Source organism: Pteronotus mesoamericanus, unplaced genomic scaffold (genome assembly GCF_021234165.1).
Source record: "Pteronotus mesoamericanus isolate MK-2021 breed Mesoamerican mustached bat unplaced genomic scaffold, CSHL_Meso_final contig_220, whole genome shotgun sequence".
Classification (NCBI taxonomy): Eukaryota; Metazoa; Chordata; class Mammalia; order Chiroptera; family Mormoopidae; genus Pteronotus; species Pteronotus mesoamericanus.
The window spans coordinates 7,144,267-7,170,189 of record NW_026555091.1 but is presented as its reverse complement, the minus strand read 5'-3'; positions in this window follow the sequence as shown (position 1 = coordinate 7,170,189).

Here is a 25,923-nt window from a genome sequence, read left to right as displayed (position 1 = left end):
TATCACAATGATAATAAAAGTCAAACACATTTTGGTAAGTCAGAGCGGCTGCAAATTTCAGTCTCTATGTATGTGTTTGTGTGTTATCATTTTATATGAGACTATTAAGGTTAAAGTAGCCCCCTTCTGAGTGTGCCATGGGACACTGGGTTTCTTATGACTGAGGAAGAACCCTTTTAATGAAGAAAATACCCAGACCAAGCTTTTGACCAGTTACCCAAAGACCTAAGGCTGCTGTTAAATGGCATGAACACAGGCAGTCAGTGGCAAAGCCATCAGAGTCTGAATTGTGAGAAGGATCTAGAAACAGGAGACCAAAGCCAAATAGGCATGTGACTAGAATGTCCCCCTAGAGACAAGCATTGATTTCTGCAAGTGACACAACCATCCACCACATCTGAGAGCTAGTTTATAGGCTGCTGTACAATAATCAGAAATGGATTCTGAGGAACAAAACTCCCATGGATCCTAAACACGCAAGGGAGCTGGGGCCAGGGGGACACGGGGCAGGTGGACGCCAAGCGCCTTCCTGGGGGGCGGGGGGGGGGGGTCGCGCGCTATGCAGTCCGGGCTACTGTTGAAGCGATCGCTCATAAAAACCCGCTTTTTCTCACTAATCTTACCTCTCCCTCGAAAGCTTTCGAGAATCTCATTTTAAACACATGTAACTTGCTGGTAGAGTGAGAATTAATGGAGACAAGTAATGTATAAGGTTTTAAAAGATCTGTATATACAGAAATGAAATACATTTTTGATAACTGCATTTTGTACGCAAACAGGTAGCTCTTCAACTTCTGGGCCCAAAAAACAAGAAAAGAACAAGAGGAAGAGCAGAGTAAGCTTTTGTGACGCTGTGGTCTCGTGGAGCTGAACACTTCCTCGCTGGAAATGCCCTCCGTGCCTCCTGCTCGCTCCTCTCCCCGACCCTGCCTTCAGGGTTATTGCACACGGTACCTTCCTACACTGAGAGCACAGTCCAGATGCGAGCATTTTATGTGTGTTTCAGTTTTGTTGAAAGAAACATGTAATTTTTGTAAACATGAATTATACTTATTTAAAAATCTATTTATAATTTCTAAATAGTAATGGTTCATTAAATGACGCATAATTCAATTTTAAAAATTAACAATCAAACCTATTGCAAATTAAATGTCAGTTGATTATAATGTTCACCACAACTACAAAATGCCTTTACAGCAAAATCTAAATTAGTGATTGATCCAGTAGTGGGGCCTAGAGCCCAGCCAAGGTGACACAAAATGAACCATCACAAAGGCTTCCTTAATCCTTCGCAGGTTTGGTGATTCCCCGGAAGGACGCACAGAGCTCGTTAGCAGTGTCGAAAGCAGGTGTCTTCATGAGTGCTTGTGACTTAGACTGAATGTCCCATAGAAGGTATGGATTGTGAGATATATATTATCAATAAATATTATTTTTTAAATTTTTTTTATTGTTCATGTGTCTCCATTTTCCTGCCACCACTTTCCCCTGCCCCACCCACCCCCACCTCCCACCGTCAATATTATTAATGCATATTATTTTAGGAGTAGTAACAACACTTGGCAAAGGAATTCGATTTGTACTTCCAGCTCCGTAGAACCACCTTGTCTCCGGGTGCAAGTGCCGTTCCCTTCGGAAGTCTGCCCTCTCGGCCCGCGGAGGGAAGCCTCCGGTAGTGCCGCTCTCCTTTCCGCCTTTTGATTCCAGGACCGAGGAATCCCGGATACCGAGAAAAAGCCCCACGTATTTGAGATTCGGACTGGGAACAGCCTTCCGGAGAAGCTAGAGGCAGCCTTGCATGCGCTGTAACTGAAGCTCCAAATGGCAGTGAATTCCACGGTCCTGTCACGACAGCTGCTCCAGGAACACGGGACAGGGTCAGACTCGTGAGTCCCACGGGTATGGGCTCCTGGCCGCCGTGCGTTCGCTGGGAAGTGCGCTCCTCGATCAGAAGCAAACGCTGTGCACGCTGCTCTACCACGACCATAGGGAAAGCATTCTATGAGCCCATGGGTAGTAGTTGAGGCAGGAATATGGTGTGCAAAGAAGGCAAATCTCGATCCACAAAAAGTGACTCATCTGGTGGGGACAAAGTGCTGCTCCTTTTATGACAGACGTTGTAAAATGCCCCACTTTGTGACCTGACTGGTCAGCCAATACCTCGTTTATGATGGGCAGCTCAGGTCTCTTGATAATTTGGTAGCCCATGTTTAAGCATTTCGTTTCACCCAAGGCCCAGCAGAAGGCCAAGACCTTTTCCTCGAAAGTAGTTTTCCGAAAATAAGGCAGGTATTTGCTTGGAAATCCTAAGGGCCTGTACTGGGATTCCCTGACAGGGCCTGCCAAGGCCTCCACACATGACATCGGCTTACCACCGACATGTCAGGTACCGCGGGACCACCTGCATCAGATGGGCTCAGGGATTGGAGTCTTTGCTGCAGCTCCGTTCGCAGGCAGAACTAATTGATGGCCACATGGGTGACCTCCGTCCCAGGTTGCCTGATACAATATGACTCAAGTTCCCTACCTCAGTCACATTAATGAACTTATTGGTGTGGTGCTTCTGCACCCTAAGTCACAAGCATGCGACCTGGCTAGCGCGGGATGATTTAAATCTTTGAAGGTCCTTTAAAGAATTTCATCTTAAACATTGAATGAGATCAGAAATGATGAGAAGATTTGAGCAAGAGACCACCTGCCTTTCATTTAAAAGGATTACTCTTGCTGGTTCTTTTTGTCCTTAAGTTGCTCAAATAATGCTGATTTACTTGTGAGTCTCCTTTTTTATATATAAAGTTTGATATTACATGTTAAGTCCTCTTTCAGCGATGCTGTTTCTGCGCATCATCGTGTTATTTGTTGTCCTCTTCCTGCTTTTAATTATTGTACTTCTGTACAGAAAGGGAACATAATATACCAAATAATACATTGGGTTCTGATGCAAGTTCCTTCTTATTCCAGAATATTTTAATTTCATCAATTCATTTTTCTTTTTAAAGTAAATTTTAGCCTTTTTCACATTTCTTATCCTGGCTGATAATATCTTATTGTAAAATTTCAGTATATTTTAAAATTTTTATTGTGATAGTTTTTTAAAAATTTCACCATTAAATATTTAGGTAAGATGTAAACATTCAGACACAATTTATAGCTTTTATAAAAATATTTTTGTTATAATATTTACTAGTGTTTATCATATAATTTTTACATAGTCCTTGTAAGTTTTTTCAAACTGTTTTTTTATTGTTGTTTCCTTTATAATTATTTCTATTATATGCCTTTCTAAAAATTGTGTGAAACATATCTGAATGTGCTTATGTGAACTGTACCTGGTTATGTACATTTTTCAGGAAGGGTCCCATGGCTTTTATGGATTTATCAAAGGAAACCTCAAATCCGTGGATCTTTTAATTCACAGATTTTGTTATACTTTCCCACATGTAACCCCACAGTGGACTCTGCTTAACAATAGAAACAGCCCTATATTCTCTCCGATGCCATTGCTTTGAATTCAATTTGGCCTGAAAACAAATAAATCAACCGAGCCACAAAGCAACCAAAACTCAGACGCGATTTTTGTGCGCCTGATAAAGTGCCCTCCATCAAAGTGCAGAAATTTCACGTTTGTATATAATCGAGGTGCTGAATTCTTAAGAGAACACCATTTATTTTCTTACCTCCTCAATAAAAGTGAAGGACATGCCATAAACTGCCAAATGACAGCGTTATTTAATGCATCTTTTTTAGATTTAGTATTGAGTATTTCTGAAACTGTGCTTGCACTGCTTCTTAGACTTAAACCTGAGTCCCCTGGGCATCTGCACATGACCCCTGCCTATGCCTCCTTGGGACCCATCTTTATTGCTGTACTTCGATCGCAGCTGATGGATAGTTACTGATACTTCCCTGGAGAAGCGAAGGCAGCCCCAGGAGGGAAGGCAGTCGTGGTCTAGACCCTTCCACCACGTTATTCCGCCCTCAGTGCATTCCTTGATTGATTGGAGGACCAGCCAAATGAACCAACAACCCTCCACAACACCGTGCGCAGTTGCGATGGTGTGCCACCCCCTCAGGGGTAATTTTTCTTTTAAAACAAAGCACGTGCCACCACTCTTCCGTGATTGCCAAACATCGTTCTCATTATAAAAAACACCCTTTGCTGTCACAAACTTTATCCCCATAACAGAGCTCAAAATATACTAAATCAGTAAATGCAGTGCGTTCAGACTTTGCATGCCCTCCTCCCACTCGGGCACAATCTGTATTCGTTAAACTCAAGACGCGTCTCTCGTAATTCTCTCTCAAGACAGCCAAGCCAAGCTGTGCAAACTTGGTTCTTGTTTATGCAAATGTTGAGGAAGTATTTTAACTGTCTTGGGGGAATATTTATAGACTATATTAGTCAGTCTTTCTAGACACTTGTTTAAGTGATCTTTTATTATCTCTAAGGAGTGTGGCAGCAGGTACCGTAGGAGATGGGATGCCAAGCCTCCTTGCCTGTCCTCTTCCAGTTTTTTCCTGTTTCTTCGTTTGTCTTTACGCAGCAGCCCTGCCATCTTTCAACAAAGTAGGAGAGCTGGACAGAAAGGAAGATGTTCTTCCCTCCCTGCCTCTGCGACATGTAACTGCCTGAGGCAGCTCCAGGCTGTGGAACCCCCCGGGAGGCTGCCTGCGGAGGAGGAGCAAGCTCGGCCCTACCTGTCCCACCTGGCACCTGCACACCCCGCTTTTCCACACCACCATGGACCGTCCTTACTCAGTTGCTAAGTATAACGCAAGGGGCGAGCAATTCAAAATTCCAGAGAGGTTTTGCTCCTTGCCCCTGCTTTAAGCAACCGAGCAGATCAGCGCGCGCCCTGGCACAGGCCCGGTCCACCCCACACACCCCGTGCCGTGGCACTTATATCCCCAGGGGGGCCCCCTTGTCTGAGAGGGGTTTCCTTGCCTGCTCTGTCAACCCTGGACATTCAGACTTTGGCAGGAAATCTCAGTGGAATCCACTTTTGTCAGGCCTCTCAATAACTAGAGGTATTTTTTTTCTTGCTTGGGAATTTCAAAGCTACAGTACAAAAAAGCCCAGAGCTGAGAGTAAACAAGCCCCCTTTGCACTCGCTCACACCAGTGCGTCGTTCCCTGCCCGGGATTTTTTTGTCCGCTGATGATTTCAGATGGTTTGGTGTGCGAGCTTCAAAATGAGGCTCAACTCAAGAACAAGGAATCACAATGCACGACCCCCACAGGGAGCCCACATCTCGCACAGGCTCGATGCTACACTCCTCATAAATAAAAACCACTTTGTAAATTGTCGGCCGCATGCGCTCCAACTCATCTCGCTATAATTGCAATGCGATTGTGCAGTCAGTTTCAAATGCACCTCAGCAAACAATTAGAAACAACTTTAGAAGGATACTTACAGAAAGTCGTCCGATTTGTACCCCGATCATCTCTTATCATGTAATTCTTCAGGTGCTCGGCCACGCTGCCCCCCGACGGCGCCTGGGGACGCTTATTTCACTTTATCTTTTCCTTAAGTCAGATTGAATCATTTTCTAATGAAACACACATTAAATCTTCTTTATAATGATAAACAACCTCTTAGAATTCTTATCTCATAATTTTCTCATGTTGTTGATAGCATGTAATAGAAATACTTCCTGCAAGTCGGTGATGTTCATTAGACAGAAATACCGGTCCATCCCACAGGAGAAACTGTCAAATGGGATGTAGTTTCTGCAACAATTTAATAACAAATTTGGGTCTTTCTGTTATTTGGGGAAAAAGCACTTTTAAGCACACTTTAAAAAACAGATGTCTAATTAAGAAAATTTGATTTGAAACATTTAGCACTATAAGCATTAGAATTATGTTAGTGCATATTTATTCTAAGCTATAAGTTTTCAATTAATTCAATTAGAGTAGTTTCCCATTTCATAGCCTGTGTTCCATTGTAAAATTGGATGCCATGTGACCTCTTTTCTACAGCATCAGTAACAAAACAAACATGTGCCAATTGTGTTTCTTTAAGGAAAGGGGTTTTAAAATATTTGTAAAAGCTTCCTCGCTTACTAATTTCATCTGATGAGACAACTGTAATAGAATAAACATGATTTAAAAAATTAAAAAATAAAAGATTCTAACCCCCCCAAAAAAGAATTTTATCTGTTAAAAAATATTAAATTTTGTATGCTTTATATTAATTATAAATATGTTTATAGCAGGAGAAAATTATATGACACAAGATATAGGCTATTTTAATGGTACGTTTCACCCTAAATATTAGGTATCCTTTTCCTGTAATATGCTGTTACCATGAAAGTTTTAAGCCAGGCAATAGAGAATTATATAAACAAAAGGGGCAAAATCATTAGAACTGAGGAAACTTACTTCATGTGGAGATCATATAGTTGAAGAATTTAAACAAAATTAACTCTGGTGGAAGACTCTCTTACATATCTCAAGCTTTCACCATGAGATTTTTTTTTAAAAAAAGGAAAGTAAAAACTTTAGGAATTATATGAGTATGGATATTTTATATTTTTCAAGTACAGTTTATATTCAATATGTGCTGTATTAGTTCCAGGTATACAGCGAGTATTTAGACAATCTTATACTTTACAAAATGCCCCTCCCAATATTTCCAGTACCCACTGGGCACCACACATAGTTACAATGAGTGTTTTTAAATTCAGTCTGTACTATAATATGATATCTCTTTTCCACAAGTACCCCTGGAATATTTATAAATGTTTTTATCTGCTGGACCACAAATCAGATGTCTGTAAGTTTTGGAGATTATAAAATGCAGACAATATTCTTTGGGAACAATGAGAGAAGGTTCCCCACTCACTGAGCACTAAATACGCATGTCGAGTGCAGCCTGATAGAGGACTCCCGGGTGGAGCTTGTCGGCGGACAGGCATCCAAACTCCGTGTCGTCGCTGGATAACAACACATTTCAAAAAGTGCAGACAAAAGTATTTCAACAGATCAGAAATTAAAAGACTGTGTCTCTAACTTGTTTCAGAAGCTTTACATTTCAGCTGCAGTATATTTAAAATATAACAGCAGCACAAACATGAGCCATTAATACTTTATGAAACATAAACAAGGGTGTAATGACATGCCAAAAAAAAAAAAGAACACTTCTGAAGTAAATTTCATCATTTAAAAAAAAGAAAAAGAAATGACAATTATTAAATTTTAATAAAGTAAAATGAAGATTTGAAAAAAAACAGTTTAAAGAGAAATTTCTGGAGACATATCTCATTAAATATAAACATAAAAAACAGTAAATCAAGATGGCAGAGGAATGAATGGAAGTCACACTGACCTCCTCCCAGGACCAATCTGGAATTACACTAAATAGTGGAGAAATCACCTGGAGCAAACAACTGAACAACTGAGCAAGACAGGAGCCTTATAACCTCGGACAGACAGGAGAATCAGCTTTAGCACAACCTCGCTGGTAAGGCGTGCAGCAGAGACTCGAGAAGGTGGGTGGGGCGCCCACAAGCAGCAGCATCAGAAGGACACTGAAATGGCCAGTTGAATCCCCCTGAGAAGAGAGGGGTCTAAACCATAACTGGGGATCTCCAGTCTACAGCACCAGAGCCCAAAAAGTACACAGATAACAGCCAGCTGCAAAAAGCTGCAGGCTTGTTCTCTGCCAGAGACAGGCGGCTGGAGATGCAAAGAGCCTTTTAAAGGTCCAATGCATAAATTTTTATTTGCAACCACTTACCCTGGTCTCCAGCAAAGGCAGGGGCAGAGTGGGCTTAGAGACACTGAAGGAGAGGCTGAGGAAGGAGGCTTTTGGGAGAGAACTGAGAGAGGAGCTGGTGGGATCCTGGTGCTAACTCATCCCCCATATGGCAGCAGCCGTCTTGCTCAGGCAGATCTGCCCCTGAGCAGCAACAAATGAGAGGAGCGCCACCCCAAGGAGGGACTCTGCCCTGGCCCTATGGTGCTAAAGCCTGACAGCTGACTACAGAGTGGCAGCCACAGATGGTAGATCCCTGGATAAAGGGGGCAGAGAGGGGTCTAGAGGCATTTGAGGAGAGACTGGAAAAGGAGGCTGGGGAGAGAACTGAGAGAGTAGTCGGCAGGATCCCAGGGCTGACTCCTCTCCCATATGGCAGCAGCCATCTTGCTTAGGCATACCACTCCCCTGAGCAGCAGCAGCTGTGAGAAGACCCAATAACCGCACCCCCAAAAGAGATTCTGCCCCACCCTGTCGTGCCTAAGCCTGACTGCTGAGTACAGAATGACTAGATTAACAGCTGAAGGAGATAGGCACAGACAGTAGATTCCTGAAAGTCTCAAACAGACTGCCTGAGGTCAGACAGGATCAACATCTGACATCATCAGAGGCAGATCCAGAAAGAAAAAACAGTGGTCTCCTACCATAGAAGTTTATACCACAAAGTCAGAAAATCAAGACAGATCAATTTAAGAAGTAAAAGCAAGAAAGAACGGTCTCACAAATAATGGGAAGACAAAGAAACACCCCCCAGTCAAAGGGAAAGGAGGCATCCCCACAAAGAAAACTAAATGAAATAGAGGCAAGCAGACTATCAGATATTGAGTTCCAAACAATGGTTCTAAGGAAGCTCAATGAGCTCAGTGAGCTCAGAGAGAATTACAAAAAACTACAGAGGAACTACAAGGAACTTACTACAAACTATATCAGCATGAAAAAGGACATAGAAACTATCAATAAAAGATAAGAGGAAATGAAGAATACAATTTCTGAATTGAAGAACACAATAGAAGGAATCCAAAGCAGGCTAGATGGAGCAGAGGATCAAATCAGCGAGCTGGAGGACAAGGTAGAAAAAATCTCCCAGAAAGAGCAAGAAAATGAAAAATGATTCAAAAAGAATGAAGAGACATTGAGGGAAATGCAGGACAACCTGAAATGTAATAATATCCGTATAATAGGGATACCAGAAGAAGAAGAGGAGGAAGAGATAGAGAACCCGTTTGAAAACCTAATGATGGAAAACTTCCCTAATTTGAAAAGAGAAAAAGTCCCACCAGTCCAGGAAGCACAGAGGGTCCCATTCAAGAGGAACCCAGTGAGGCCCAGTCCAAGACACATCATCATTAAAATGGCAAACATCAAAAACAAACAGAGAATCCTAAAGGCAGCAAGGGAGAAAGAGGTAGTAACATATAAGGGAGCTCTGGTATGGCTATCAGCTGACTTCTCAACAGAAGCACTACAAGCCAGAAGGGAATGGCAGGAAATATTCCAAGGAATGAAAAACAAAGGCCTGCAACCAAGACTGCTCTACGCAGCAAGGCTCTCAGTTCAAATGGAAGGCAAAATAAGGAGTTTCCGAGACAAAAGAAGGCTCAAAGAATACACCTCTGCCAAGCCAGCACAGCAAGATCCGCTTCAGGGGCTGCTGTAAGGAGATGAAGAAAAAGAGTCTACGAATACCCAGTTCCTTTCTCAGTCACCAATACTTGATATTACCAATATTTTTTATAGTTATTAATCTGATTGTGACAATGTGTTATTTTAATTGTTACTTTATTATTTGTTGAAACCAAACCTGGTTTTGTATATTTCTTGCCTATTTCTATTATTTTTAAAAAGCTTTAAATGACTTTTTAGTATTCTTTATTCATTTTTGACCAAAGATTGGTAGAATTTTTTCACTTAAAAAAAAAACCCAGTTAACCCTTTTTTAGATGTGTTGCAAATACTTTCCTATTCTATTTCTTATCCTTTAACCTTCTTTATATGTATATTTCTGTATAGTCTTAAATGTTTAATATAGTCATATTGTGAATATTTTACTTTATAGCTTCTGGGTTTGAATATTTTACTTCAGGCTAAGAAATTCTATTAGTTTGTATTTTCTCCTAAAATTCCTTAGATTTTACATATTGATTTTTAACTCACCTGAACATTTCTTGTAGAATGTGTAAAATAGGGCTCTATATTTGTTTTATTTCAAGTCATAGTGGTTCATGCACCTTATTTGTTGAATAAGGCTTATTTTCCCCATTGATTTGAAATATCGATTTAGTCATATATTACATTGTTAAATATATACATTTGTTTCTAGAATGCTCATTTTATTTCATTGATCTACTTGATTATTTCTTTGCTGGTGTCATCTTGGTTTAATTGCTGAGACTTTATAATGGATTTAAATTTTTTAATATTTCATAATGGATTTTGGCATTTAAAAAACTAAAATCAATCTGCATTTAAAAGAAGAAAGAAAGAAAGAAGAAACTCCTGCCTTTTGTGACAGCATGGATGGAACTGGAAAATATTATGCTCGGTGAAATAAGCCAGTCGGTGAAAGACAAATACCGTATGATCTCACCTATAAGGGGAATCTATTCAACAAAATAAACCACAGGCATGGAAACACGGAGCAGACTGAAAGTGACCAGACGCGATGGGGAAGGAGGACAATGGTGGAAAGGAAGAACAGGAACTAGACAAAGACCATGGATGAATGACTCGTGGACGTGGACAGCAGAGTGGGAACGGACTGTCGGAATGGGCGGTGGGGTGGGGTGGGGGGAGGGGGGCAAAGGGGGGGAAACCGAGCCGACGCTAACAGAATAAACATGATTTAAAAATAAAAATTTTTAAAAATCCAATTTAAAAAATGGGCAGAGGAACTGAATAGCCATGTTTCCAAAGAAGATATATAAATAGCCAGTAGGTACATGAAAAGGTGCTCAACATCCCTAACCGTCTGAGGAATGCAAATCAGAACTGAAAGGAGATACCACCTCACACCTGTTAGCATGGTTATCATCCAAAAAAAGAATAAAAAGAGAGAGCGAGACATAGGTAAGTGCTGGTGATGAAGTGGAGAAAAAGCAGTCACTGTGCACAGCTGGTGAGGTTGTAAATCAGCACAGCCACCGTGGAAACCAGTATGGAGGGTCATCGACAAATTAAAAACAGAAGTACCACACGACCCAGCAATTCCACCTCTGAGTGTATTTCTAAAGGAAATAAAAACAATGTCAAAAAGATTTTTAAAAAAACATAAGAAACAAAAATATTTATTTAAGAAAGAAGAATGCTGCTTCTGGTAAAAAGAATTGTTTTGTTTTCCTTTTTTTTCTTTTTAGTGTTTTCGGTTTCTAGTGAGCACCGTATGTAATAATACAAGTACATGTTCATCATTTTAAAACTATTAAAGTAAATTGCAATAAAAAAATTTAAATGAGCCAAATGGCCTGAAAACAATAATTAAAACTTTGATTTACCAATATGATAATGAAAGAAATTACAGTTGCCTCCAAGGTACCTTCACAGAAGGTCTAGTCCGAAGTGGTTTCACTTTAATATTTTTCTAACATACATATAGCAAAGTTTCTAAGAAACAACAAAGGTTACTGAATATAAAAAAATGCCATTTAATAAATCCAGAAAAGTCCTGATACTAACTGAAGTCATTATGGATCAAATAGTAAATCCAGTTCACGTGTGACCATAGTGCACCCATTTTTTTTTAAATTAGCTGTTCAGTTCCAGCAATAAATCAACAAGACAAATGTTCTCTACCTGCTTACCAAACCACTAGACTAATGGAGGGAAGAATAAAATAAATGTGTTGTGGGTGGGAAAAATATTATTCGATAAAATTCAATATTCACTTATGATTCTAAGCCAATATCCTTTCTAATAAAATGTATTGGGGCGACATTGGTGTAGAAGATCATATGGGTTTCAAGTGTGCCACCCTATGGCACACCGTCTGGGTGGCGTGCAGTGTGCCCGCCCCTCTAAGTCAAATCTGAAAGAAGTATTGATCGACAAAGACAACGCCATGCCAATCAAACCGCCAGTCTCTGTTATGATGAAATTTCAGAAACTGATTCTAAGATTTATCTGTAAGAAAAAGTGCATAAGAATACCTATAACCTGATTTTATTGTTATCTAAATTAGGGTCTGAGCTCATGTTTTTTCATTTTCTCTTTTTCACAAGAAACTATTTAAGGGTATAATATCTTTGCTTTAGCAGCCTTGATCTAACTATAAGTTTTGAATATCAAATTCCTATTACTGCTGTTGAGAATGTCTATGTGCAGTCGTAAAAATTTAACTTCAAATGTACCATGTGTTTCTCTTCAAATTCCAGACCAGGGCTAATCTAAACACTTCCCTTGTGACTGGTGTTCTTACCAACGAACGGCCTTCGATCTCCTTTAGACAGTCTGCACGCCTGACAAAACGTGGATGTGTCTTAAGACCAATGCCCGTTCCCCCCATGCTTACGGCCCACGTTATTTCCCAGCCGTGCCTGCGCCGTATTTCGTCGTTTTAATGTTAAAGGGGAAATGGCAGCTGTGTGAGAGATTACTGGCCACAGGGTCAAAACATTTAGGACAACCGTGGAGAGAGAGAGAGAGAGAGATAGATAGATAGATTTTTTTTTAATGACAAAATGCCCGACGTGGCTTCTTGTAACCACTCTGAGCTTCACTTACTTAACTTTACCTAAAAACTGTATCTCAAAGAGGTGGCACATGCCTTGCACCCTATCAGTCAGGACTGTCCATTTGCCGTTCCAGGGCGAGACGTCGAGGTTACTTGGTAGCTTCTTGTACATACGCTGATGGTACATGGTCCACAACAAAGCTTAGACATATGTAGTTAAATCTCCTGTCACAAGAAAAATCACTCCAGGTCAAAAGTGTAAAAAAGCCACCAGACAACCCCCAACCTCAGCGGAGACCAAGGGGCTCGTCCATCATTTCTCACTTAAGCACACTTTCCTGACTTTCTGCTGCATTAATTACCATGTCAGGCAACCTGGTTTTTATGGTTGATTTTTGTCTTGTAGTTTTTATATATCATACATAATATCCAGGATTAGGCAAAAGTAGGTTTACAGTTGTGAGTACAAGAAGCAGAATTTATTTTTGTATTATTATTTTTTAATTTTAGTATCATTTTCCATACAAAAAACTGTAAACCTACTTTGCCCCCACCTTATATATGTATTACCACCTATTTCTTGTTCAGCCATGACTATGGAATTATCCTATTTTAAAAGTAAGATTCTGGTCAAATAGAAAACTGATCGTTTCATCCATTTTCTAGGGCAACTATAATAAACTACCTCATACGTAGTGGTTTAGAACAACAGAAATTTCTTTTCTTACAGTTCTGTAGACCTGAAGTTCTCAGCTCTTAGAGCATCTTAGCTCTTCCGGCTCCTGGTGGCCCGGGCCGGGACGAGACTGGCGGCAGCCTGCCGTTCCTCGTCCCGTCCCTCCTCGCCCGGCCTGCCTCTCTGCGTCTCTCTCACTGAGTTCAGAGCCCACCGCATACCCCGGACACATCTTCTCTGGTTATCCTTTGATTATGTCTGTGAAGGCCTTTTCTCCATATAAGGTTGCGTTCACAGCTTCTGGATAGACCTATCTTTGGGGACCACCAATCAACCCACTACAACTGTAAGAGAAAAAGAATACAAAAAATAAGTTTGAGCAAAGGTTCATTTACTTAATAAAGTCCCCAAAGTCTCCCCCATGTTAAAGGTGCTAGTGGAGTTACAGGGGGCAGGGGTGAGCAGAGGAGAGCGTACCAGGCCAAACAATAAACAATGGTATTAGTCTTTCATTTGAAAACAAAACAAGTCCGTTTCAATATGAAATCACATTTAGTTCAGATAAAATTGCACTAATTTTGGGGATGAGATTTTTCAACCATATAAGCCTGGTGGGGAAAAATAATGTGCTTCTAATCCCATAAAATCTAAACCAACTTCTGTCTCCTCTTCCATATCTTATGTCAGGTCTTTAATAGTAAAAAATTTCCAAAGCGTAAAAAACAAGAGATAACCACTATAAATCACTCTTGTATTTTTAAAATGATTTTTGTCAAATATAAACACACTATTTATGTATCTATGTATATAGACAGCCCTCAAATTGACAATAAAAATTCCATGGCTAAGCAAGTTTCCAGAAGACCTTCATTCTGGTGTCTCATGTAGCTGTATTAAAAAAAAAAAAAAGTCTTATTTAGAGGGACTAGGAATTCCTAGGACTCCAAAACCCAAAACATACAAATTCACAATTTAACATGAATTTGCCAATCACATCACGGTTATAAAGACTGTAAAGGTGACCGACGGGTGATATTTCAATCCAGTTTAAAAATAATTACCTCGAAGTTCCTCCCCTCTCTACCCTTGAATCCTTCTGATTACTTTTGTAAAATTCCAATTACAAGCAAATCATTGTTTCTGGAGTCCCTTCAATAATAGATTAGATGTGGTCTCATTACTTCTTGAGAAGCCTACTTTCTACAGCATCTGCTCATTGATCAAGTGCTACCCTTGGGGCCAAGCAGAGCCTGTTTTACATGGCGACCCTTCTCATAACCTCCTTTTCTAATTTTCCGCCCACAGTCTCCTTTTCTCCAAGACAAATATTCCGAGATCCTTCATTCTCTTGGTTTTTTACTGTTGACTTTAAAAGTCAGTTAGATATTCCTCTGACGGAAAGGGTTTATTCCAGAAAAAGAGAATTGCAAACTGAATTTGCATCCATAATGAACTACCTTCAAGTTTTCTAAAAAGGAAATTCTTTCACAGAGGGAAAGAAAGTTAGGGGCCTCATATCAACAGAGAGTTCTTCCTGCGGGGCTCTGCCATAGACAGAGAGTGTGAGAGCTCTGCCCTCGTGCCCTTGGACTTTCAGGGAAGTTCCCTGGGTTTGGTCCTCTAACTGGACGTTGGCTACTGAAGGGGCAATGGCCTGTCTGCAAGAACAGTCTCAGCGTTGCGAGGAAGCGTACAGATCGTGACTGGAATCTATCTGTGTCCATGAGACGGGAGAAGCTGTCTGAGATCCATTGTGCAAACCTCCAACGGTTCATTAGACAATTGAAAATGTCCAGGGCCAAGTTTTTGTTTCATAGAGAGAACTTCATTTGCCAGAGCTGAACATTAAGAATGTTAGCTGTCTTACTTTTAAGTGGCCCTTCTAAGGTGTGAGCAAGCTGATTGGCCACGCTACCTACCTCTTGAGGAGGCATAGTTTTCCATTCTATTTTGGTCCTTTTGACTAAAAGGGAAAGGTTTTGGTTCAGCCTGTTAATAAACAGAACGAGGTAAAGGCTACCTGAGGGGAATCAGCGTCTCAAGGAAAATGACGATTTTCTTTGAAAACAATCTGAAGTTAATTATAATCACCATGAACAGGTTCATCAGACTATTGTGCATAAGCTTGAATTTTATTCCAATCAACAGGCTTTGAAAAGGTTACTATAATTGCTCAGTGGAGGTCTCCAACAAGTGTTCTAGCACTTTGCCAAAAATTAGGGGTTTGTATTTCTAAATCCCTTTCGGGCTATTTCTAGCCAGCCAGTGTCAGCCAATGTCTGGCTTGGCTTTTAACAACAACCATGCAGACGGAACGATGTAAGTCAGGCAACCCAGGCTGTTGGGTTTGGATGGCTGCATTGCACCTCTCATCAAAACCGTGAAGGCTCTCAGTTACTGAGGGAAATCCTTTGACCGAGGCTTGTATTCAAGCTTTAGTGCAGGGAATGTAATAAATTAGGAGTTTATTTTTTGGACGGTCAGAAGACTTCACTTTGAAGGGGCAGGTACTGAGCGTGCTTCAGAGGAGCAGTGAGGGGGAAGGTTCAGAGGAGGAGGAGAAGGAGGAGGAGGGCCCCAGGGGAGAGCCAGAGACGAAGGAGCCGAGGGAGGAGGGGGAGAGAGGCGACAAGGACCGGGAGCCGTTTGCTCCTTGCATATGCACGGCTTTTGCTCAGTTGATCTGAGAACTTTATTTTGCAAAGAAGCAACCTCGGGCTCAGGGTAATATTTGGAAGCCTCAAAATACCAATCAAAAAAGTTATTGCACTCGGTTTTGCCAATTTCGGGGCTCTGAATATCTAATTCAGTCTTAAGAAAGTTTCCCATAATGGCCATTGGCCCCTAAATTACAGTCATGCCCTGCTTAACATGTCAGCCACTGCTGGACCACACATATGACAGCGGTCCCATAAGATTGTCATGGAGCTGAAAGTCTGCATGTCACAGCGTCATAGCACAGGCATTGCTCATGTGTAGATATCTTTCTGCGGCACATTGGAAATTTTAGAAGAAGCCTAGAAAAAAAAAATCCCAAAACAGAATATAGTACAGTATCTCACATGTTAAAGCTCATTGTGGGGTAGTCACTTTTGAAAAATAATTGTGTATTTCGGTTCCCAAAGCCTCTGTTACAAAAGCATACTCACAGTAACTACTGAGCCGTAACATAGGTGTGGCTCAACCCCTCGAATCCAGAGGAGAGAAGCTGTAGAACGACTCTCCTGGCGTCACCAAATTTTGTCAGTAGAGCGACCACATCATTTTTTTATGCAAACAAACTGAGCGGAAACAGGATCACGGAGACGCCTGGGCAACGGCAGGAAGGTTCTGCTCTGTGGTTGCACGTGCTTATTCAGAAATGCGGCGTCGCTGCTGTTCCTGAAACTCCCGAGGGCCATGTCTCACTCTCACGTTCCTCCTGGACCCTTGATGTGACTGTGTTGATCCCTGGGACCCCGGAGAACACAGTTTGAAAAACAGCAGGCTACACAGAGAACTGCTTTGGGTTTTAAAGGCTACAGTGCCTCATTGCTGTGGGGCTTTCCTAGACTTCTGTTAAAAATATTCTCTTACTCTCTGTTTCCAGCAGTACAGAAAAGTCGATGCGTTGTGTCTCTGGCTAGTTCGGCCTTCCACTGCCTGCCCACCCCCAGCGGCGCCCACATCTAGGAAAAGCTAGTCCTCACCATCCTTGTCTTGTTCACAGGCGCTGGTTTTAAGAACTGCTTGACACTGAACTTCATTTTGTGGCACTTGTGCATCCAGCTAAGACTTTACATCTTATCCTGTGTCTTGTCTCCAGCTTTATGCTTCCCCCAGACATCCGATCCCTGACACCACTCTCCCAGCACTGACTTGAGATCCCTTCTGTGAAATCAAAGTGAAAACTCCCCGGAAATAAATGCCGGGTCCACAGAGGCTCACATGACCTCTGGTCTTCTTGCTCACGCGCACCAGTCTGGGCTGAACTCCCTTAACAGTACATTCCTTCATTTTACTTATTTTTTGTGCCACTTACTAGGAAAACAGTTCATATGCATGATGTTGCTTAATCTTCATAATTGCTATTCTTATTTATTTAAAGTCAAGAAAACTCAGGCTTACAAGTGTATGAGGTCACAGACGAAGGGCTGACATAGCAAAGACTCGAGAAGTGGTTATTCTGACTGCACAGCTCTGGCCATCCGGCTGTGGTTTGCAGTGAGTGGCACTGGGCACCCTGACTCCCACACTGTGGCGGCGGGGGGGGTGCACGTCCCCACACTGGAGGCAGATTCGGGGTGCGGGGAGCAGAACATGGAAAGATAAATGGAATACAGAAAACCTTCCACAAGTAATGAGAAAGCAGAGGAGGAAGTCAGCCTTTCGGAGCATCCTGGTTTTTATCATTTGGGGAGTAGACTGAGATAAAAGAGAGTAACAAAGATGCCCTGAGGGAGGAGGAGCTTAACTGGAATTTGGCCAGCGGACAATTCCTTGGGGGCTGATGTTCCTTTGAAAAATTGCCCTGCCTTTTAGGCACCTTAGCAATAGATAGATTGACCTAGAGATGTAGCAGATACATTCTTAAGTAACCAAGTGGATAGGCCATGTTGACCCTGTATTTTGTTGTTTTTTTTTTAATACCGTATCTGAGTATATCTCACAAACCCTGGAAGGTTAAGTGAGCATTAAACTACACTTCTTGACCTCTAGGTTTATAAATGCAGGTACATCTCCAGTTCTGAGGTCCCTTTCTTTTGGGCAATGATGGATTAGGACCAGATTATTACAAAGGAGACTTATCTGCTAATCCTGGACATGCATTCATTCACTGTCATTCTAATTCATCAAGTAAGAGTTATTAGGTGTTTTGAAAATACCCTAGCAAAGTATCAGACACAGAGTTTTGATGAAGATGCTGGAATTGAAGCCTAAGGTGAAGACATGCTTCGGACTCCGGTTTCTTAGCATCTTCCCCCTGGCCGTTCCCCTGGGACCATCTCTTAGCTTTTAGAGACAATGGTTAAGCGCCAGGACAGAAGCCAAGGCCAGAGGGAACTGAAGATGAGGCTCAGCGGAGAGAAGACAAGGAAGATAAAACGGAGACAAACCCATGAAGGACCATGCACAGAAGCCAGCGATGGAGAAAGGAGCACAGAGGAGCAGACCTCAAAGAAGTAGAGTGGAATTTATACCACAAAGGCTCCCAGCATTGAGCAGTTAAAACTAGATGGACAGCTCATTCAATTATTCTTTCATTCACCTTTTCTGCAATTATTTATCCAGTGAGAGGTACCGGGCAACATGCCAGGCATACATGTTAAGCAAAACAAAACTGGTTTCTGCTGTCGAAGGTGCTTATATTTTAGCGCGGGAGATGAATGTCAGGAACCTCGAGGTGTCTGAGGTTTCACTCTGCTCAGAAGCTGAGAGGACGCAGCCTGCACCGCACGGAGGAGCCAGACTGGGAAGAGCGGCGTGTAACGGGCAAGCACTCAGCTTTCTCCGTAAAACACAGGGCGCCCAATCACGTTTGAATTCTTGATGAACAAGGGGTAAGATTTTCAGACTGCCCCAAGGAGCACGCGGGGCATACTTCTCCCGAAGGACGTCGTTCTGCTGAAATGCAAATGTGCCTGGGCTTCTCTGTTTTCGTTTAGTGAACCTGGGCCCCCGGGCCGCCCGACTCCTGCCCTGCGGGGGGCACTGGCGCCGGCCGCCCGGGGCGTCTGCGCTCGGCGCCCACCACGCGGAACGTCCGCGGGGACCAGCGCGGGAGGGGACTCTGCTCCCACGTGGGGCCGAGATTTAAAGACCTGTTAGCACCTGGCATTAGGCAAAGGAAAACGCAGTGCACAACTGCGGTGTGAGGGAAAGGTATGAAGGCCTCCGAGGGGCTCCCCTAGACAGTGCACCTGATCTTTGCTCAAGGAATACTCTTAGGCAGCTTGACTGAATAGAAATTAAACCTGCAGGTACCTGCCTCCAAGGAGCTGTAGCTCCCTCATCGTCGCCTCTTCCGGGCTATTCCTAGTCTACACCTGCAGTGATTACGTTTATTTAACTATGTATTTACAGGCAGAATAGGGCTACAATCTTGTCTAAAACATTCTTCCTCTTCAAAACCTTTGATGACTTGTTCTCTTGATCCTCTTGTTATGCTGGTCTTTCCTCTTACTGATTGAGCTCATTGAGGAGAATCATGTCCTATTATTGTCAGGGAACAGAGAATGTGCTCAACTCCGTCGGCTTTCGCCGTTGAACGTAGGTGCGAGAACCTTGTCCTGAACTGGCCTGTTTTGTTTTTGATCCATGGACTTTAAAAGGTATCAAACTGTGATGTTGTTAGTTGGCTTGCAAACAATTCCCTAGCCTTGTAAATATGCTGTCCTACAGGGTTATATCTTGAAATACCTGGCAAAAGATTTTAAATTCTATACTTAGCACATCAACGGCATAACAGTGTTCGAATCTCCTTGATTAATTCATTATATTAATTTATATTAATTCTTAAACCATTCAAGTGCCAGTTACATAATTAATGGCTATGATTAAATGACACTTGCCAATGCCCATAGAGATTGTGTGCTAATTTTCTTTTATTTATCGTGAAGCCACTTCTTTTTTTAAAGTTCTGTTTTTTCTTTTAATTTTATTTATTTATTTTTAGAGAAAGGGCAAGGGAGGGAGACAGGGAGAGAAACATCCATGTGTGGTTGCCCCTCGTAGGCCCCCTACTGGGGACCTGGTCTCCTGTGCCCTGACTGGGAATCAAACCCACGGCCCATTGGTTCTCAGGCCAGCTCTCAGTCTGCTGAGCCACACCAGCCGGGGCTGAAGCCACTTCTTTTGTGCACTCTCAAATTGCACATAAGTTATATTCCTTCCTACTTCCTGCAGAAGGAAAAGACTGAAGTTAGAAACGTGTCCATTCCCTTAACATCATAGAAAATACTGCCCTTCCACATACAGGATGTGATGACGTTTCCCTTTTTGTTACAAAACATATAAGCTTTACTCATTTTTTGAAACTGAAAATGTGTGAATATACTTATAGCCTGTGAACTTCTCATAATTCACAAGGAGGTGATCAGCCTCAACGCGGACGTTTTCCGTGGAGTGAGGACAGAGCGTTTCCCTCCGGTTTTTGTTGTGCCTTTTTGGGTTTTGTGGAATGAGACGTGTCCAGCCTGCTTGCCGTGAGAATCCGCCCCTCTCCACGTTCTGAGCTGCAGTTCGCCTTGTGCACGGAACGCTCCACTGACCCCATGGCTATTAAATCATCTCGTAATTGCTGTCCAGGCTGGCCTGTGTGTCTCGTCCGCTGGTGTTGGCCTCATCGATTCACTCGTTCATTAATCCATTCCTTCCACAAATATTTACCGGGCACCCGACAGGTGCCTGGTGCCTTTCCAGTCCCGAGATAGAAATTGTTATTACTTATGGCTCCTGGCTTCCGTGATACCGCCTTCTTATTTTTCTTTATTAGAGCTGCTGCTTCGCGGATTCCTTAGCTGGCTCCCCCCTCCTCCAGCACCCACCCATTAAATGTTGGCATTGTTTAGACACTTCTGTCAGCTCTGCCTGTCATCTACATATTGTTTCCAAAGTTTTCATTTACTCGATACATTTCTATTGTAATCTAGTCGCAAATGACTGAACACATACATGTCATTGGGGGAGATTGTTCCTGAGGTGCTGCTGTAAATTTTCAAACTCTCTCCTCATTAACTTCCGAGTTGCACAACCTTTCCAAAATATCTCCAGTAGTTCCCAAATCAACACTGTGGCTGCTGCTTCTAGACCTTCTCTCTCTGTCTAGGTCAGCTCTCTCACCGGATTCCAGCTGCACCACTGGGAAAGGTAGCCGCATTCACGGCCTCTGTTTCCCTCGTAGCTCCACCTGAGTCAGAGGCCCGCACCCTCCTTGCCCCCCAAAGCTCTCTGCGTGCCTGCGGTTTCCCTCGCACCTCGCCCCTGGGCTGCAGCCAGGACCCCCAGCGCTGCAGCTGCCGCCCTTGGGAAGGTCTTCCCTAACCCAGCTCGGGCGTCCACCAAGGCTGTGGGGAAAATTATGTCCCCTTTGGGGTTTTTTCTCTTTGGGATTCTGTCCCCACATCCCAGCTGCTCCCGTGCCCCCTAATCCCTCCCAGGGTCTGTGTCCTGGGCGTCAGGGAGAAAGTGGGGGAGCTGGGGACTCACCAGGGGGTGGCCGTGGCTGCGCACTGGTCGCTGTTCAATGTCTGAAATAATTGTTTCATCTATTTAATTATGGCAGCAGAAAAAGTCTGATTCTAGATGCTCTGTGATGACTGGAACTGGCTGTGGCGACCGTGTCCCACGTCATGGATAAATTGGACTTCATCTAAATAAAACACATCTACTGGTAGTACTGATTAGTAAATGGCAAATACTATCAATTATTTTTTCTATGAAAAATGAAGTGGCGGTTTTACTAGATCGCTTGGGTATGTACCATTCTCCTCTCCCCTTGTCACCATGCTAGCTTTTTAATGGTCACTCGATTCTTATTTCAGCCGGAAGTGGGGCACCCCCTTGTCCAGAACTGCCTTCATCACAGCCAGTCTCCTCTCCTGGTGTGTGTGTCCTCATGGCGTCCACTCTCGGACACTCTTTTTGTTGCAAAACGTAGAAATCCAGCTCACGCTAGTCCAGGGGCATGGACATCTATCTGCCCGTGTAACCAAGAACAACAGTAACAACACCTGCAACATATTGGTGAGGTGCATGTGGCTTCCACCTGTGCCCGTTGGGTTTGCGCCTCTCTCGAGGTGCAAACTTTCTCCCAAGTAGGCTCTGCTGCACGGAAAGGCCACAATCCCTTACGTTTGGCACGGCATCGCGGTGGAAGGCTGTTTTCTCCCCAAATACTCTAGGAATTAAGTTTCTAGTAGGACTCATTATGGTTGTAGAGCTACTTCTCAACCAGAAATCTTGAAAAGGATGGGTGCATAAGAGGGAAAAACATATCTTTTTCAACTGATGAGAGTTAGAAGTGCCAATTAATTACAATACCTTCTATACTAACGGCTGGGAATCAATTGAAAAGATATAAGAAACAAAGCATCAGCCTATTTAAAATTACTGCTGATTGGAGAATGGAGGTTAGAGGTGCAGCCAAGTCCCTTTGCTATTGCTGCGTCAGCGACCAGTGCCAAGTGAACGCAGGGTCGCCTGACATGGCAGACGATGTCCACCGCTCTGAAACAGAGTTTTAGGGCACCCATTTCCCGGCGCCGCCAATTCTCCTCCCTGCCAACCCTTGCTCACCTTTGGAGAGGAGTAGGAGACGGAACAAAGAAAATTCAAAATAACTGTCCCTGTATCTTTTTCTTGGGACAAAGGGGTTTGGTAAATTTCCTCCATAGTGTCCAGAACAAAAAGAACTAAGCACGTTTGTGTAAAAGTCTGCCAGAGCGAAGGGACACACAGCCACCATTGTCTTTCCTTCTTTCTGTCACACAGGAAAACATGGGGCCCTCAGTACCTGCTCATTCCTGTCACAGGCTGCCCTGGACCCAAGGTCTGACTCGGCGCAGATAGAAACACCAAGTAAAGAGTTGTGCCGCCCCCTCCGATGATGCCTTCACCCAGCCTGGGATTTGGCTGAGGCAGATGATCCTCAGCGGCTCAGCATCCACGCACGCAGCACGGTAATGCGGATTTAAATGGAATTAACGCAGACTTCAGAACTGAAGCTTAACGATGCTGCCATGTTTTAGAAAGGTGATTAACTGGTAGCCAATGCACCAAGACTGTTCCCATTAAGTAGTTTAAAGGTCTTTAAAATTAAAATGCGTGTTCCAGATAAGAAATAGCTAGTTCTTTAAATATTATTAGTTTTAAACTCGTCATTCATTTGAAAGAAACAGTAAATTAAAGATACTATAGTATTTATTGTTATTAATTATTCTGTATCTTCTGATGTCTCAAATGTGTTGAAATACTAATAACATAAAGAAGGATTTTCTCCATTCTTTGAAGCACATTAACTACAGAAGAACTATGAAAATATTTAAACAGGTAAGAAATAATAAATTTCATAGGTGAGCCTGTCTCTGGAAGATAAACACACACACACACACACATACAGCCCCAAATTAATGTCAATAAAAAACTTCATGGGTAAAGTTTGTGTGATTTCATACTTTAAATTTTAAATATAGGAATACCTGTAATTAATTATTACCATAAAGAAAATTAATAAAATATGCCCTCAGCCAGTTCAGTAATCTATAAATTTTACTTGTCAAGAAAATTCAATTGTAAAGTCAAATCAATGTAGATTTTTCAAAAAACAGTGATTGAAAGAAACATATTCCCAATTCCACTTTAAAATATCTTAATGTGAAATCAAATTAAACTTTTTAAATTTGAAAAGCAACAAAAATATTTAAAATGTGACCTATGAAGATTAAAAAAACTGAAATTTTCTCAAGTCACCAATTGATGACATATAGTCATGTGTTAATACCCTGCAAGAAATTCTCCCTTTCACATTGAATTTATGTCACCTTGGCTTATTTTCATTAACATATTTTAATTACTAAAGATTAATGAATATACTATTTCCGAGCTATTAATTACATGTATGGGCTAAATCAATGAGAGAAGAAATCCTCTCTCAATTCTCAATATGAAGGTTTCATTGCCCCTTTTTTTACCCTTGTTTCTTATATCAACTTTATATTACAAAGTAATAACAACAACAAGATGCCTTATAGTCCCCATTTACACAGTACTTTAAGGTAGTTTACATAGAGCTATCATTGGTATATGGCTCTATATTAGAAAAAATCATAAAATTATATGACAAACTCTAGATTAAAAAATCTTAGGACATACCAAAAAAAGAACTAGAAAGTTTTGGTTTAGTCCTTATATTGTTGCATATCTGAACTCACATTCAGTGTTCTTTCCATGACAAGACCTGTCTTCCTTTCTTAATTTTTTTTTTTAATTCTCACCTGAGGACATTTTTTCATTGCTTTCAGATAGAGGGGAAGGGAGAGAGGAAGAGAGAGAGAGAGAGGAAGACTGATGTAAGAAAAGAGCAGCAATCAGTTGCTTCCCATATGTGCCTGAACCAGGGATTGACCCCACAGCCCAGCCATTTGCCCAGACTGGGAATCCAACTCGCAACCTTCCAGTTATGGGACAATGTTCCAACAAACTGAGCCAAACTAGCCAGGGCCCTTTCTTAAATTTAATGGAGACATTGCAACCTATAAACCTTAAAATGTCTATTTTTCTTGTTTAACCTATCTTTTTCTTGTTAATGTGCACTAGATACCCTGACTATAAGAATAACAAGGTGAACTAATAGTGATTTTAGATACAATCTCAGCAATGACTGGACAACACATGGATTTGGATTTGTTACATCGATGATTGACAATGAGAAACAAGGATCAGTCTCTAGAATCGCTCTAGATAGAGACAAATAGCACAGCCACTAGGAAGGACTTGGAGACCTGGGATAGGTGAAGAGAATTCTAGCGACATCCATCATTGTTCCAAATGTCAACTAAAGCCGATGGATTCATGTCCCAAGTTATTCAGATACTTTTCAAATGAGTCCATGGACATATTCTTGCAAACATTTGAGGAAAGTCAGTGAAACTTAGAAGTACGACAGCTTTGAGGTTTAGCAAATAATTATCACACTTTATAAAGTGGGACAAAGATTCTGCTTACTGCTGTTATAGCATAATATCACTGTCCTTTCTAAGGAACACATCATCAAAGTTGAAAGATGGTCCCTCTGAGAAGGAGGTGAATATAGACCCACAAAGAACAAATCATGTCAGACTAGGCATTTGTGGACAAGAGTTAGAAAAGTGCAATATGAAAGTGATGGATTAGCAGCTGATTGGAAAACTCAACCCAAACAGATGATTAATGGACAGATGTCAATGTGGAAGGATGGCTTCCAGTGGAGTGACACTGGCTTTATCCTTGGCTGTGTCCTTTTCAACATTTCATCAATCATGTGGATAGAAACATAGAAGGCATGACTAGTGACAAGGCTATATAGCAATTATGTTAAATGACTAATTGAATAATAGGATATTTAGAGGATACCTTAAAAAATATCACTTCATAAATGCAGCTACAAAGAAAGGTAAATATATGATAGTCAAAACAGGGAAGAACGGTTATTTCAAACAAGGAAAAGGGTAGCCTTGTTCAGTCCTATAGGAAACCAGAATGCCTAGAAATCTGCCCTTGATTTGTGATGCGCACTTTTAAAGGAAAATGTAAGATTAAATAACACACAGTAGAAGGAGGGCAACAAGGGACATGATCCTATATGAAAATGGAGTTTTAATAACAGAGGTTTGCCAGGCAAGGTCATTAGCTCACAGGAAGAAGTTACGCTGACTGTTCGGTGACAGCATATAAGATGGCCCGTATTTATCGTGTGCTGATGTGCAGACAGAATAAAGAATGGCTCCTGCAAACTGCTGGGAGACAGGTTTATATTCTGGCAGCTGATGAGTCAAAAGCTGGCGAGCAGATTTAGTGGCTGTGAGATGCCCCCAACTGTCCCTGTTAATATGGAGGCAAAATGGCCAATTGGTCAGGACTGGCATCTATGGGAAACATGAGCTGCAAGATTTGACTACTAAGTGCTTTTTAAATGTTATTTCCAGTAGCAAATTCTAGTCACATATAACAATGAAATATAAAAGGCAGGTAGAAACAACTATTAAGTTGAGTTCTTCAGGGGCTCTATGTAAAAAAATAGAAGTTCCACCTTTATGTAGATTATATTATTTTTGAAACATATTGGCTTTTCCTCCCAGAAAATAT